Source organism: Grus americana, chromosome 8 (genome assembly GCF_028858705.1).
Source record: "Grus americana isolate bGruAme1 chromosome 8, bGruAme1.mat, whole genome shotgun sequence".
In the NCBI taxonomy this organism is placed as follows: domain Eukaryota; kingdom Metazoa; phylum Chordata; class Aves; order Gruiformes; family Gruidae; genus Grus; species Grus americana.
The window spans coordinates 16,376,555-16,391,100 of NC_072859.1; the positions used below are offsets into that span (position 1 = coordinate 16,376,555).

Here is a 14,546-nt window from a genome sequence, read left to right on the forward strand (position 1 = left end):
TCACCTGCAAAATGAGCATGTGATGGTGAGGCTAGAAAATCAAGTACTTTTCAAAATAACTTATTTGATTAGCCTAGAAAAATCAGGCCCAAAGGAGTTATGAAAAGTAGCAGACCAAAGTCTTGATGAAGCTTCAGTCCACAAGAGATCAAAGGCTCCTAAGAAGGAGTGTCTAGGCAAATACCTTTGTCAGAACATACATCCAGTAACTTCAACATGTAAATAAATGTTTTCAGGGAAACTAAAAGATGAAACGTGACTTGAGGTCCTTGATTCCGGAATTGTCTGATACCTAGAAAACTGGGAAGAAGGAGGAGAGTGGATAAGTAGCTGATGAATAGTAGTATATTACTTGGTCCCTGTAAGTAACAACCTCAAGGATCTCTGTACAGATTAGCTCTCAATAATTTTAACTATATATAGTATGACAACAACATCTTTTACTTTATTTTATTGTTGCCGGTATTTTAGTGTTACAGAAATTATTCTTCTGAATTAATAATCATAGTTACACTTTTCTCAGTGAGGGGACTTTAGACCTTTTATGAGATACCGTTTAGGAGATGATCTGTTGTCTAAGCAACCCTTAGAATAGGCAGGAAGAATCAGATGTTAGAGTAAATTGATGTGGCATTAACTTGCTTCCAACTGCTTGTTAATGGAAGTGAATTCAACAAGCAGCACATCCTAGAAGGGGGAAACTGTCCCCATTTGCACCGTTGTGCAAAGCAAACCTCAAAATAAAGCAAGAGGATGACACAAAGAGCTACTTACCATGAGCATCCCTGAACAACTGCAGGCTCAGCAGAGAAGACAGAGACGAAACAAAGCAAGTCTGAGTAAACTAGGCAAGAAGAAAAAGGAACGAACAGACAAAAATTTAAACTTTCAGCAATTGTTAACATAAGAATTTTTATGAAACTTCCTAGGACCTTACAGTCATGCTGTTCTTCAGAAGGTGAAGGACAGTTTGAAACAGAGTTCTGTGATTTAAAACTCTTAAGTATTTGGGTGAAAATCTGGCTTCTAATAGCAAAAACCCATCCCCCCACACCCCAAATAATACCAAAAAACCTACCATACTGGCACATGGTGAAAATCGTTACAAGAATATTGCTGAACCATGTAAGATCTTGAAAATATCATACTTTTAACTTTGCTCCCACTGTTACATATTCTCAGATTTGAAAAGAAAATGAAGAACCTAGTTTCTTATTTTGCTCAGATAACAACAGTTATAAAAATAGATTAACTGTCAGTATCAGGAATTAATATCACAGAAGTACAGAGGCTCAAACAACAGGCTTAGGCCATAAGCAAAGCAGCAAGAACACAAAGCTTATGCTTTGACCTGGGAAAGGATAACCACGTTGCTACTCTGGAAAAATGCTTACATAAAATGAAATTTGTGTCTAATAATTCTGTGTACTTTTAAAATCTACATTTTTTTTTGTTCTACGTATAGAGGCAGCTTTTGATGTTAAAGCATAACACACTAGCTACAAAAGCTGATGCTCAAGTTAAAAATCTACAGCTTTTAGTTCATGCTTTCAATTCCCCCCCAGCCTCTTTTTTTTTTTTTTTTTTTTTTTTTTCTTTTTTTCCTCTGAACGTCTAAATGATAACATGTTTCAAGTAGCTTCTCCTTCCCTGGAGTTGAACAAAATTGAAAAGATCAAAGTTAGTGCAATCTTGTTCAAAGGTGAAGAGGTGAAATCTTATGTGTGCTGGAGGATCAGAGCAGATAGAAAAGTACAATGCTTAGTGTGTGACACCTGAAGCCCACTTTCATCAAGGTACCTCATTTTCATCTGAATTCAGAATGTATCTCATTTTATGGTAAAATAAGGAAGAGCACAGGATTAGCTTGGTTACAAAGAAAAGAAGCCCTTCCCCAGTACTGAAAAGTAAACATCAGTAAAAGGTGAAAATAGTCAATTTTTTTAGAATTACTAAATTCATCACATCGAACTCTATATTCCTTCTTTAAGTAGCATTTATATAATTGAGTAAGATGAAGCCATTACACCCACGATGTTTCAAGTATCATAATGCTGTTGATAGTTGAAGAGTTTCTTGAAAAAACACTGTGTTTTGAAGGGGGCTGCAGAGAGGGACATCTAAAAAAGGGTATGTTTTTTTCCATAAAATCTTCATGCGACTGATGTGCCCTGACATAATGTATCACGATGAAATACAGCTGCCAAAAAAGAACTTCAAATGATGCCCTTTTTCTGGAGAGGGGGAAAAAAAAAAGTGATAAGAAAATAGGTACCTTTTCAGCAAAAGCTTTTAAAGCTTTAAAAGCACAGCAACCAGTAAAAAGGTTCTCAGGTAAAGGCTTCTTTACTCAATTTTGTCTAAGTACCTAGAAGCTAAATGGGGGGAAAAGGGTACGGAAAATAATGCTCCAGCCTCTGTGAGAACCAGAGACATCCTGAACACAAGACACCGTGACATGGGAAGACAAGAGGATTTTAATGTCCTTGTCCTGACATGGCATTTTCAAACACAATGCAAGGTCCATTTCCAAATTATTGGGAATTGTGCTACATTATGCTAATAATGCTGATCTGATTACGTTTTAGCATAAATCTGGACTTAAGCGTGGCAAAGAGGTCACAAACATGCAAAGACGCAGAAGCTGCGTCCCTTTTTCAATATGTAGAGTTTCTTTTGCATGCTTTCCTGTCCTAGGGCTGTCCCTATAGGGCTCTCTTAAATTCCAACTTGTACTTTGCTGCCTGAAAGCAATAAGTATTATTGTATATATTGTCTATTATGGGTCAAAACCTTGACCTGAAAATCAGGTCTGCTCAGGAGTACTATAAAAGTCCTTTATGTACAGCCCTTCTAGGAGCAATCCCACACAGCTACCTGCCAAAGGCCATTTCTCAAGGATTCACGCGGCACATCCACACCCAAATTCCCGCTTTAGTTTTCTTTCAAACCTCAAGACTGCGAGAAAATCTGCTAAAATATGTATTTAGTCTTCCAGTGGTAGCGCCAGAAAATGAACGCCTGGCAACAGAGCATGTGGAGATGCTGGGGTCTGCAGGCTGGGCGTGAACTGGGGTTCGGGGACAGAACAGAGACAAAGGTGACAAGACACCCAAAGAAGCGAGACCCAAAGATTAAGAAAGCACATGCAGAAAGTCAACATAATACGTATGCATGATTACACTGGGTGTAGCTGAATCTTTCTGCAAACTACTACCTTATACTAAGTCAGAAATAACGTCATTCAAACTTCAATACCTTTTGGATTGTCAACTGGCACAGATTTGTACTAGTTTTCTTCTTGCCTACATAAACATCCACCTCCACCTATCACAAAGTATGATCTAAAATACACACGAGCAGGTCCCAAAGAGGTGACACAATCTGCTGGTTCACACAGGTTAGCACAGGGCTTAGAGACATCGAGCCCTCATCGTTTCCTCTTCGTCTGCGTTTCAGGTCACCATTTCTTATTTTACCTTTGGGGTACAGAAAGAATTGATCTATCGTCCTACATCCATCGCCAGCCCCTGCGATTAATCTGGGCAGACAACCGTGACGGTGCTGTAGGTAGACTAGATCTCTCGATGACAGGGAATCTCTGTGTTTCATAAGACATGTTATATTGACATAAAGTACGTAAGGATCAGTCGCATTGTGCAGCACAGAGCAGCTGACTTGCAAACAGAGGTGGTGCTGACTGTTTGTCTTTATGCTTGAGTTTGCTCTTGCATTTTGGTGGTATGTAGATGGTCGAATTTGCTGCTTTGAAAGGGGTGACCTGCTGGGATTTCAAGCATCTTCTGAAGCGCTCTGCAGAACCGACTTCAGTCATTTCTTTAACCAAACACTTCTGCAGTGTTCAGATGCTCCCAGCAAACCTCCTAAGCTCCCCCACGCGCCAGTGTTTTACATAAATCATGAACAACGTGCTGTAAGCCTAAAGACGGCTTTTAGTCACTGAAGCCCACGCCAACAGCGCTGTGTTTGAGGCACGGTTTCTCTTTCCTACGTGACTGTCCCATTCGTCTGCACGACAGAAAACACGCAGCCAGTCACTACTCTGGTACTCACCACAAAGTCTCGCAAGGCGGAATAACAGGTCAGATGTATCATACTGTTATTGTTCCTTTCTGTATTTGTATTTGTTATGGACTATAAACCCTGATGATCCCATGAAGGGCTGTGACCATGAATCCCAATTGGCTGAGCAGTGCTATTTCATGGTGGGGCAAGTCCGGCGGTAAGAAATTCAGTCAACATAATGATCTCAGTTTCACTGTGCCGCTCTGCTTCCTGGGAACCTGCAGGAGATGAGTGACTGTGTCACGATCATAAATTCAGACGCATACAACGCTGAAATTTCTTACGGAGCTTTAAGTCCCCGTGAAATGTCAGCCTAATAAATATGGTGATCATATTTGCTATTTGGCAAAAATATTAATTAACCAGGAAAAATATATTCCCCAAAATTATGCAACAAAAAAATATTTTTTTTCTTATTCGTGGTTATATGAATGCAAAATGCCATGGATTCTTCATCTTTAATACCTAAGGGATTTATAAGCATATTGCATCCATAAAACTCGGTTCATCAGTACAGTACACAGCCCAGATATGCATATTTAATTACTCTGAAAGTAATTTACTTGTACAGATGGTGGTATTAGAAGGTCTTACTTCGATTTAAATTACTTCTATTTGAAAAATAATGTTATTTCGCTATGAATCTTGAGTGAAGAATTCACTCTTATTACAGATGAATAATACTTGACAATTGTAATTAATCTGTGACTAATCTAATACTTCCTCAATGAATATTTTGTTTCAAATTTTACAAACCAGAGCATCTTCTTTTCAGGAGGTTGATCTAGTAGCATTTCATATCCAAACCTGCTCACTGTGAGGGACCCCATCGTGCTCTTGGGGTAAGCGAATAAAAAGCTACAGATTTTGTTGAGCATGCCCGAGACTTCCCAAGGCAAAGAGACATTGCAAAATTGTTTGCATTTTTCTGTATGCGGGGATTAAAGCGAAAGGGCGCATTTCAGGAAAATACCTGCCAGGCATAAGATTTCAGGAAAACAGTGGCTCAATGTGCACGCGGCGAGTTTGGGACAGGCTTTAACGGGAAAGGATTCAGAATACCCTGTCCTGGCCACGGGCAGCGAGCTCTCCCAGCAGCACCGGCAGCAGGGCCATGCGGGGTGCCCACCCCGCCGTCCCCCGGCTCCCACCACGCCAACAGCACCAATTCCCAGGAGCCAGCGTGCAGCAGAGGTGGCGAAAGCTGGCAGCGTATTGCATTAACTCTTACACCCTTCCTGGGAAAACACGACTGCTTCTTCAAATGAGATTGTTTTCTTGTACAGCACCGTAAAAGGTCTACATGTGTTTGTTAGACTTTCTTCAGCGAACGTCCGTCTTTATTAAAGCGATGGCTATCTCGGAGGTGGCTGCCGTGGTTGCTATGGTAAGCATTCATGTTTTATTGAAGACTAAATGGCCACAACCCTCATAAAGGGCTCCTGAGTGGCCCTAAAATGTGCTCTGTCTTCCCCTTCCCCCACCTCTCTCCTCAGGACAAAACAATTTTTTGACAGTCGATCTGATTTTGAGGGCCTACCCCTCAATAAGGCGCTTTGTCCCTTCTGTCTATGTAACTTTAACCTTGTGGTCTGGATTTAATACAACAAACCAGCCCCTGCGGACCTGATTCAGAGACCTGGAAAGCACCTGAATTTCCCAGAGAGTTCTGGGGGAGCCAGAGATTATGGGTGAGCTGCACCTCTGAGCCCCTGTAAGACCTCTAGCACCACACGCCTTTGTCAAATTAAAATTGGGGGGAAAAAAAACCCCTAAATCTGATCACACTGGCTGGACCAGCAATGCCGTGTGTGAAGGGCTGTACAGCCCAAGCTGGCTGCCCGGCCTGGGGCACAGGTGTTTCACCCAGGGAGGGCAACCTGGGCACCAGAGGAGGGAAAAGGGACAGGGCACATCACCCCATTAGTAAATCTGTTCCTGCTATAGCAAAGGAGCTATGGTCTTCTGCCGTGGCTGGCATTCTATTTCCAGGCTGCTTTTCTTTTTAATCATCATAATTAAGAGAAAACTTTACCTCCTTTGGCTTTCATGCATTTATACTTACACAGAATTTCCAATAGTATCTTTCCCAGGAAATTTAAGCACATTTGCTTTCACTGAGTTTAGAAAGGATCAAGGTCACTTCTTTTCAATTTTGAATATATTTTTTTGGCAAACTGTCTGGGGTTGCTGCATCTCCAAGTAGCTGCATCACATTATCATACCTACTGCTTCAGGCTCCTGGCCGTCCGAGTTGCACCCCTCCCTTCGTTGTGCAAGGGTCGATTGGAGCATGTCGGTGCTCCTGAGCTCCTCACACCTAACCCTTCAGCAATGCTTTTCCCCAGGGCATTTCTCACCAAGTGTTCTTTCTCCAAGGGAATGGGATCCCCACTTGTCCTCATTCCCCCAGAGCCAGGGTGACCCCACGGACTCCCCAACATCACTACCGTCCCGCTCCTCCAACCACACCGGCGCGCTGGCTTTAACCCTTCAAAGAGCCATGACAGCCACACGCCAAAGACAGAGGCCCAGCACAGGACCAAAACGCGCGTGCCGGGGTGCGGGGTGCCTGGTTAGCAGGCTGCTGGCTGGGGGGCACTGCAGGTGGTGGGGAGCGAGCCAGGGAGGGCAAGTGTGGCAAGTGTCTGCAGCGGGAGGGTGGCTGGGGAGGCGGAGGGTTGCAAGTAACAGTCCTGTGCAAGTACAGGGATGAGAGAATGTGAGTCAGGAGTTTGGAGAAGAGAGGGAGTAAATAGATGCAAACCGTAGGATGGCTGTGGCTGAGCTGCTCTCAATTACAAAATTTCTCTTTTTAAGTATTCCACTTTAAAGCATAGAAATTCAAGGCTACAGTTTGTATTTCATAATGCAGAGTCAAAAACCCAAAACAGAAGCGTCTTAACAGTTCTGTCCCTTATTTTCATACAAATTCACACATGCTCATACACATATAAAGTCAGCCTTGAACACAAGATCCAGAGTAAGTTTTTCAACAAATTATTCCTTTAGACACTGATAAATCAAGCAACAATGACACGGGCATATCATGGCATCACTAAAAATGTCACCACAGTTAACAAGCCTGCTTGCTTCAACAAAAAATATTGGTGAATAATCATCCATCAGTTAGCACGTTAAAAAACCCCACGCCTGGTGTTCCTTTCCTAAAAAATGATGGGAGTGGAAACATTGTTTTCTTGCCAGGTTATTTTCATTTCAGGAAGAGAAATAACCAAGGGAAACATGGAGAGCAGAACAAATAAGAAGCAGCGGTATGAGGGGAAAAAATCCTTCATAATTATGCCGTTGCTTCTGCCTTTCTCACTATCAGATTCCTCCCCTGTCCCATACTGTGCCAAGCCACTCACACGCAGGGCATCCTCCAGATGAATCAGCACAGTGGCACGCGGACTCAAACATACATCAGAGGCACAGAGGAGGTGTTTGATATTGTATTTATGAACAAATCAGAGACAAGAGCTTGGTGGGGGGTTTTTGGAGGAGGAGGAAGAGTAAGGGAAATAAGATTGTATGTCAGCTTGGGAGAAAAAAGCATTTCATCATCTTTTTAAAATTTATATTAACCACAGACTCTGTTCAGCTTCATCCTCTAAGTGATAAATTAAAACAGCACACACACAATCCGTAGATTTTTTTTTTCTTTATCCATCACTCAGAAAATACAATATGAAAGACTGCCTGTACTAATCCGGGCTCTTGCATCTGTCATAACACTATACACCGGGGGAGAGAGTCCGCGCTGGGGCACGGTGTGCTGCCTGCAGCGCACGGAGGTAGCTCCAGGTGCCACCGGGCAAGCACGGCCAAGCATCGCGATCCAAGCCAAGCACACTTCTCCCTAACACGGGAAAAACTGTTTTGGGCAACATCACCATAGCAGTTCCTTATTTCACTTTGCTAAAGCAAAACCAACAGATTACGTCCACAGCCCATCAGGTGTAACCACAAGGCACCACGACCTCCTGGCTGCCTGGTGACTTCTCTGAAACCAGCCAGCAAAGACTATACGTTTTTTTCAAAACTAGTACTGATGAAACACAAAACCTTTTTTCAAAACCAGCTTAATAGCTCTTAAGATAAGTTTTTCCACCAATAAACATCCACTCAACAGGCAGTGACAGTGAAAGGACCTCTAGAAAGCCTGACATCAAAAGCTGACAAGACTCAAGCCCCAGGCCCAAGTACATAATTCATCTACTGCGCATTCAGCCTTCTCTCACAAAAGTTATCAGCATAATTGTATGCTACATGTGAGAAGAGAATCTCCTGCCAAAAACTTGACCATGTCCCTTATCTTTTAAAAAGCAGAAGTAATACCCATTCATAGGCAGCCTTGTACTTGGCTTGCTTTTGTCTGCAAAGTCTCTCCTGTAAACCTTTTCTTTCTTCATTTTTTCCTCTCCACAATAGGAAAACCAGATATGGCAACCATTAATCAAGCAAGTAATAAACTTCATGCCAGCCAACGGGGAAGACAGAAGCTACAGAGAGGCGGACATCTCACGAGGAACAAACGATACTACTTCTGCAACTGAACTGTAGATCATACAAGATCATCACAAAGAATGAGAATTGTTATGTTTCGAATATTTCATTAGTAAAACAGTTTAGCCAATAGGTCATCAGGCACATAAAATATTAATATTTGCATATATGCTGTTGTGTACATCAGTGACAGAAGTTTTTATGCTAAGATGGGTGTGTGAGGGAGCTCCAGAAGTGGCAGGAGTATCTCCAGCCTGCCCTTTGTAGCTCTGGTTTCCCAGCCTACACCCCTGCAGCAACTGAGAGCTGAAAACAAAACCAGAGCCTTCTGCTAACGTAGAGGATCTGAAATGCAAACCCTTTCCTGTGCCAGCCTCTGAAGAGCGTGACTTTTTCCTTACGCAGACAAATCTCCCAGTGCTCCAAATGGGCATTTTCCAAGTAAAGGCTGGCCAAAGGCTTCCGAGGTTGGCTGTGCTGTTTCAGAGGATTCCAAGGCCTGGGTGGACTTAAACGTGGACAATGAAACAGGACTGACTGACCTCCAGTGTCAGACCCCTGGCTGAGTGGCACACATCCTTTGGAAAGCCATGGAGTTTTGACAGGCAATACACCTGCCTCCACAGCAATCCTTTCCAGTGCCTAATTACCTCCACTCTCAAAAATGTGCGACTTGCTCCATTTTAATTTTCCTGGCTTTAAACTCCATTATTTGGTCTTTTGATACGTATTTTTGTCACATCCTCGGCTATGCTACAAGCCTTCAGGGAGCAGGCATCTTCACTATACCTAGGTACTTATGTATCCAAGTATTTGATGAGTTAATAAACTGACCCAGCTTTCATTGTAAAAAAACCCACATTTCCCAGACCTCAGACCATTCTTTCAATTCTTTTGAACCTACTTGAATTTTTCACCATCCTTTCACTGGACAGAGTACTCTAGCAGAAGGCTCACCAAGAAAATACAAGTGAGGTCATTCCAATTCCTTGCTGTTAGTTTGTCACACTTCTCACTAAAGATTCAAGTATGTTCTGTCTAGCCTCCTCAGGGGAACAAAATGCTTTTTGTTTTGTGGTTTTTTTAATTAAAAAACCACTCAAACTCCAACACTGTTGGTGATTTGAAAATGAATCATTAGATAAAAGATATTTTTTCCCCTTGTGCTGCTCAAACGACTAAGAGTGCTTACAGCAAGAGAGGGATGCAAATTTCAGGGGGAGTGAATGAATGCATGGTTCAGAGAATGGATGTGTGGGGGTATGCGTGTGCAGGGGGAGGCACCTGGGGGTGTATTTGCCTTGCCTGTGCATATATGGACTTTCTGAATAGCAGAGTACTATGGACAAAATGTACAAGCCCTTGAATATTCCCCTAAACAAAATCTGAACACTTAAACCGCAGTAAATTATGGGTTTTGTAAAAATAGAAAATAATCAGTAATGGTAACTGAGATTGATTTTATATTTGGATTCAGCACTGAACCCAAAGCAAAAATTTTACTAAAACCAATCACCTGATGTTTTATTAGATTCTTTATTGCACCTCTATTTATATTACAGATGCCAGGATGAGAAATTAGCTATTATTTTAGGTGTTATAAATATATAAATTAAATTGGGTATTATATATAGCTCTGTACACAACATGTCTCTGTGACGCTCACTATTTTTCTTGTACAAAACGTCTAAAATGCCTAACCTGAGACTACTTTAGCTGGCTAAAAACTAATCAGTTGCAAAAGCTGAAACTTCTGTCAACTCTACGAAATTAGAAGGCAGAAGGCTATGCCCCTCAGTATTTTGATTACATATATCAGGGAAAAAAAAATTCAAGAATTAACAGTGGAAAATTTTAAATATGCCAGATGCATGGTAACTGTAAGTGCCGTTACAAGTTACGGCAAGGGAAAGGTGTTGCTTTCAGATTTGGAAATGCCTACTAGAGCCTAACCTCTTTGTCAATGCGTTTGCAGCTTTGCAACATCCATTTCTAAATGAATTACCTTATGGAGGAAACCAAAAGGCAGAAAACTAAAGAAATAGGGGTCAAATTCCTCCTGTGAGATCTACCTTGTAAAATTATCCAGAATGTAATAATACCATGTTATTGACTTAAGCACAGTTCCCTGTGACATGCTGCAGCTGACCTGTAATTTTTATCCTACATGTTGCCAGCACTATTAAAATGACACTTGTGAATGTAAATTAAGCTCACAAAGGGGACAGATTGTATGATTCTGGTTTCTCTCAGATGCCTGTAGGCTATCACAGGTTCCATATGTGAAGTAATTATGTTCACTGAAGGAAAGAATAAATGCTGTCAAATTGTGTACTGAGAGAGAAAGCAGCTATTATATTGCTGTAGTCACTGGAGCATTGCCTTAGAAAGTGGAAAGCTGTATAAGAAAATAATAATAAAAAAGAAAAACTGGAGCACAGGTATATTAAATATAACCTTTAAATGAGTGTCTGCTTTTGAATATATATTACAGAAAGTTAATATTTCACAAATAAAAACATTTCAACTCTTTAATCGTGTTTTCTTCCCCACATCTAGAGGGCACAGGGCAGAATATTTATCGGAGGGGTAAAGGACAGATGGAGCATCTTTCAGCTTTCTGTGCTTCCCCAGCGAGTGGAGCCCTCCGTGGCCCCAGAGACGCTGCCCCCAACTCCTTCTCCACTGCAAACCTCCTCCCGAAGGAGCTGTGCAGCGGCCAGGCTCCCTCCCCAGCACATGGAGGTGTCCCAGCCCTCAGCCCTGCCTAGACGCCCTACCCAGCCATTCTGGCCAGCTCCAAAACGACACCTCCTGCAGACCCTGAGTGAGGGCAACGAGGCCGGGCAGGGGCACTGCTGAAGACTGAAGGTAAGCGGCCCCTGTGCAGCCCCACGGCTGTCGGTGAGCAGCCACCCCACGCTGCCCAAGCGCCGGGCTGCAGCAGTGTTGCAGAAGATGCGGCTTCAATCACGGAAGCCGGCAGAGCTGCTAAAAGGAAAGGCAACACTCCCATCGCCTCCAGAGCTGCAGGGCGGTCCTGCTGCCCCGCGCCTGGAGGAGGTGAGTCTATATTTAGACCAGCGAGGTCATCAGCAAGCCAGCGCCAGAGGGGAGAGAACACTGAGCTCAGAAAGCAGCACTTCTAAAATCTTTCGCCTAGGGAGAGCCAAGGACACCAGAAGCAGGGACACATAAATTCTGAGTTTAAGTGCTTGCATGGTTTTGGATTTTCATCCAGACACAAAACAAAGAACAAAAGGAAGTTAGGATGCATTGGAAACAGCCCTGAAAAACACAAACAGGAAGGCACGATTTCTGACAGCGCGTAACCATAGATATATAGCTCATGAGAAAGCCCACAGCGCTGAAAAACAGAATGCTGAACACTTCCACTGTGTTTTCACTGTTTACTAGAGTAGCATCGCTGGGCTCAGCACTCTGGAGCTTCCCATCTCGATGGAAAGGGGAGGTTTCTGCAGTGCCCCATTAGCACTACTTCTGGATCTCTCCAACCTCAGCCTTAATGGGTTGCAAAAATAACCGAGGGCAAGCAACTTCCCAACACAGCTGCCCTCCACGCCCTCCAGCTGCCCACACTGCCGTTACCCGCAGATCTGTTGTTAACCCGACTGCCCTAACTGCAGCACAGGCTTGGGCCAGGAGGACCGACTTGAGAAGCGCAGAGAAAGCAGGCGGGCTGGAGAGGTGACATGACGTATTTGTTAGCTATCCGTGCACTCAACTCCTTGTGTGACCCAGATCTGTGGCTCTGAGCTCTGTCTGTGCTCATCTAACACTCAAAAGCTAATACGTACGAGAGACCAAATCCTTCAGACTGCTCTAAGATCCGAAGGCAGCTCTCGGGGAACCAAAGCACCTGCTGAAGCAGAGGCAAAGCCTGGAAGCTCCCAGCCCTCCTCCCTCTCCCAAAGCCATGACCAGCTGCCAGATGACTCTGTGTGGAAGATCCACACTAGGTCTGCAGGGTCCTTCTCCAAGTGGGTGATTTTCCTGCCTGGCACCACCAGGTATTTTGGGTAATTAATTTGCATCCGAGGATCCAGCCTGATTCTGGACAAACAGAGTTTATAGTCAAAGTGCTGCTCTGCTTTGACCAACACCTCTCCCTGGGGTCCATGCTCATGGGAGCACGACCCACCAAATCCTCGTGTCCATGTTAGCAGTAACAAGAGATTAGGTACTGGCACTGGTGTGTCCCATCAAAGCCACAGCTTGGAGAACACTATTCTGTTTGCATAATATCACATTTCTGCTTTTGTGAAGATAGAAACTATGACTTTTTTTGAGATTTCTTAGGATAAAAAAATCTGCCAGTCAGCTTTTGCAGTCTCTCCGTGGAAGCCATTTTACCAACTGCACATTGCATTTGGTAGACTTGTTCAGCACAGAGAAGCACTCGCTGCACTGAACAGCAGGAAATTTTCCTTCATCATTTCTGGGCAGATGGGTTATATCTCCACTACTGAAAAGGGCACCCAGCTCCCCGGCACCATCAGACACAGCACAGCTCACAGCTGTTTACCTAAACCCTGTCTGTATGTTAAAATAGGGCGGTTACAGCTGACCTGGCCATCAGGAACAGCGCCCAGCACACCCTGTCCCTGCTCATCCTGCAGGCGCCTGGGAGCAGGGGAACAGCCTGCCCCAGCCCTGCTGTGTATCCACCCGGACCCAAAGGGCTCCCAAATCCCTTTGGTTTCTCCACACCCAGCACAGTGAAGAAAGCAAAGCATCACCCCAGCTCCTTATCTTGGCCATTATTTTTCCACCTCTGCTCCTAAGGTAAGAGCGAACAGCACCCGGATCCAGCAGGGATACATGGGGTATGTGGCCCCCATTCCCTTCCCACCGCAGCCCCCAGCCTGCAGCCCCGCTCACTCCTCATCCTCCCACCCCGCTCGTGCCAACACCCTCCTCCGCAGCGCCAAACCCTGACAGCAAATTCCGATCAGGGATCCTCAGCAAAAACAACTAATCACCTCTTTGTTCAAGGCTGGCTTGGTAACGAAAGGACTGTGAGCGCAGCAGAGAGCAGTGTCCGGACACAGACACAAACACAGCGCAAACTCTTCTGTCCCGTACACCAGACCTCCCTTACAGCTCATACTGGCTCCTGCAGGCTTCAAAAGTAGATCGCGGCTAGCTGCTCTTTAATTGCTGTTCCTTTCCATGAATTAACATCTGTGAGTAGGTGGCTAAAAGACAATGGGCAAACCTACCCAAGCAGAGCACAATTCAAGCACTGGGCCAGGCAAGAGCTAGCTGCAGAGAGGGCTGCAGGGAGAAATCCTCCTCCGGCCCCACAGCCATGCCCCCACGGCCATCACCACACGGTGCAGAGGGGCACAGACCCCTCATCTCACCCACCTCGCACTGCCAGCCTGCAGCACGCCTCCGCAAAGCCCTCCAGGCCCCCAGGGATGCACGCACCCTGCTAGAGAGTCCTTCCCAGGCCAGTTTTCAGGGGCTGGAGGGTGCTTGTGCATAAATAAATCATTGCATTGCGCAGACTATTAATACCAATTGGTCACGGACGGGTGGGCAGTTAGATGGGCAGACAGCCTGCCTGTTTTCAATTAAACACAGTAGCAGTTGTACAACACGCTACTGCAACTTCTTCTTTAAATAAAAAATTGAAATCAACTACCATTTCCTAAGCAGCTCAAAACTATTAAACAACTGTTTGCAGAGTAGCTCATGTCATACGTGGGAGACTGAAATGTAATGTAGAAATGAGAGGTTTTTTCTAGTTGGCAGCATTGACAGCAGCTATAATGTATGACTCTTTTGGATGCAGCGTGGCAGAAGCAGGGTGAGGATCATTCAGTTCTATTCACTAGAGAAATTGTTACACATAAAAAAAGAGAAGGCAGAATCAAAGATCTCAGGATTGTGGCAGGAAGGAGGGAGAGAGGAAGAGAGGGAAA

The 14,546-nt window shown here is 44.2% G+C and overlaps 1 long non-coding RNA gene across 3 annotated transcripts in view; it reads right to left on the bottom strand.

Annotated features, from left to right (window-relative positions):
* LOC129209341 (uncharacterized) overlaps nt 1-14,546 on the bottom strand; it is a 69,478-nt gene that overhangs the window by 13,473 nt on the left and 41,459 nt on the right. For 2 of the 3 annotated variants that reach the window (XR_008578046.1, XR_008578048.1), the window contains exons 6-8: nt 3,259-4,304; nt 775-844; nt 185-300 (exon numbers count right to left, since the gene is read on the bottom strand). This is a non-coding gene — a long non-coding RNA (uncharacterized LOC129209341). The remainder of the gene's footprint in view (nt 1-184; nt 301-774; nt 845-3,258; nt 4,305-14,546) is intronic. The other variant, XR_008578047.1, reaches the window with a different exon arrangement.